General features: G+C 45.3%; 1 protein-coding gene across 1 annotated transcript in view; it reads left to right on the forward strand.

Moving 5' to 3' along the window:
* Positions 1 to 1,956: 1,956 nt before the first annotated feature.
* The window catches only part of LOC115240003, a 2,201-nt gene continuing 1,840 nt past the window's right edge, over positions 1,957 to 2,317 (forward strand). Inside the window, exon 1 of the mRNA XM_029814922.1 lies at positions 1,957 to 2,145. The gene's annotated coding sequence lies outside the window, so the exon portion shown is untranslated. The remainder of the gene's footprint in view (positions 2,146 to 2,317) is intronic.

Below are 2,317 nucleotides of genomic sequence, written 5' to 3' on the forward strand. Positions count from 1 at the left end.
AGTGAGCAAAGATTCAACAGACCTTGACGTCGCCGCCACAGCCGCCGATGTAGCAGATTCCGTCCGTTGAGAATCGATCCTTTGCGCGGCGCGGAAGTCGGAACAAAGAAATCGATTCACCCGGTTGGCGGCCACCTAATCCTCACAAAGCGCCTCACGTCGCCACGAAGTCGAAGTTTACTTTTCGTGCTCAAACATAACTCGGGGGCTTTCGGAAGCGCGTTTGGGCGACGGCGAACGTGAAGCGCGAACGTGGGCGAAGGGTAGGAGAGACAGAGAGAGGGGTCGAAGGAGGAGGGCAGGCGGGCCAGGGAGGGTTAAACACACATAATCCACCGTTTTCCGCTGTAACTCGTAACTCCCGCTCGTATTTTCTGTCATTTCTCTTTCCATTCCCCTTCTGCTTCTGTTCTCGTCCTCTCTCTCTCTTCGCTCGCGCTTTTGGCGTCCTCTCTCTTTCTATCTCTCTCTTTCTTCCTTCCGAAATCCCTTAGCGGATAAGCTATTTCTGTATTCCCGCGACGGTATGCAACGAGAGATGAATAGAGAAAGATGCAACAGCGCGGTGCGGTGAGATGCAATTATTTTAGAAGCTTTGAGAGAATCGAATGCAATCACACAACATACACACACAGATTTAATGTGTGATGCAGATTTTTTTACAAAGTGACAACGAATTAATCTTTAATATCAGAGAATGGGATTTTTCAATAGAATCGGATGTAAGATGTGACAAATGATCGCTCTGCAAATATGACAATATATTATCGATAAGATATATTTTTAATTTTAATATAAAATTGTAGACTTTATACTGTTGTTAAATTTCGAGAGAGCAAACTTTATTTGTTTGAGATTTATTTGGAAAGAAAGAAGGTTTAGCGCTGCAAAGTTATCTTTTAATGTTAAGCGCAACACAAGAGGGATAGGCGAATTTTTTCGATTTCTGATAAGGCGAACAATTAAGGATTAAGTGTTTCGTAAATCCCGGCGAATCGTGCGAGAAAAGCTGAATTGATAGTATCGCGTCACGGCTGAAAGAGATGGGTTGAAAATAATGCTCGATGCCACGCCGAGGTATTTGATCTCTTGTAAAAAATAAAACGGAAAGTAACAAGCGATTAAGATATCGCTCCGATCCACGATTAATGATCCGGCATGCAACGAGGGGCAGATAGGCCCCCGTTGTAAACAACGTTCCCCCCTCGAATCAATATCCGATTCGATTTGTACTTTTCTATGATCTACATTATTATCGAGTGAATATTGTACTATACATAATTGTACGTTATCTGGGACGTTGCACGCTCTCGCGGTTTGAATCTGTATAAATCGCTGAAATTTAATTACGCGGAAAATTGATGAGATGGAACGATAGCTGCATGAATCTTGTAATTTCGCAAACATTATAAATATATTGCGTAATTATTACAATTCACACATCGGGAATATAAAAATGTCCCAACAACGCGATTGCGCACGCGCATTTATTTTCATATGCAATGTCAGAGACATAACGTTACGTCATTAAACGACGATGCAGACGTATCGCTCGGTTTCTTCCGACGCAGCTCTCCGCTCTTAATTCCCACGATTTTTTAGCGCGCAGACGTTACTCGACTCTCACGCGGAGTGCAACGCTTGCAGTTCCTCTGCGGAGTTGCATAGTGCGAAACGAGACTGCAAGCATCTCGCGTAGGGTCGAGCCACAAGAGACGGGAGAGAGAGAAACAGAGAGAGAGAGAGAAAGAGAGTGCATTGGTACAAACACATACAACATGCATACTCGCATAGAAGACTTGTACGTGCGTATTGCAGGGGGGACAGGCACACTTGCTCTGTGTATCGTCTGGTGGAGGGGTAATGCTGGACCCCAGCCTCCTCCGTGCCGTGTACGGTGTATAGCCTATGAGTCGGCTAACACAAAACCAGTCGTCTCTCTACTGGCTAAGCAGCTGGCCGTTTTGGCTTCTAATCCTCTCCCTTTCTTCTTGTCTTTCTCCGATTGTTTCCGCCGTGGGACGTTTCGCGTGCGTGTACGTCGTGTATACGCGGTAATATATTACAAGTTGCTTGAAAATTTCCCGTGTGCGAAGTAGAAAAAACCTCGATGTGCGAACAGTGCAACGAGGCGATCGTACGAAGGTACGCTACATATTGCGAATTGTGTATTGTGGCAGAATCGTGCACGACACTGTGTGCGATGCAATTGCATTCGCGTCGATGCGAATTCGCGGTTATTACAACAAGCGAGATTCGATCAAGCCGTGAAAGCGTCGGAAAATTGGAGCGTTTGTAAACGAATCGATGCGTCGTG

The sequence above is a fragment of the Formica exsecta genome, unplaced genomic scaffold, assembly GCF_003651465.1.
Source record: "Formica exsecta isolate Colony F162 unplaced genomic scaffold, ASM365146v1 scaffold4, whole genome shotgun sequence".
Lineage (NCBI taxonomy): Eukaryota > Metazoa > Arthropoda > Insecta > Hymenoptera > Formicidae > Formica > Formica exsecta.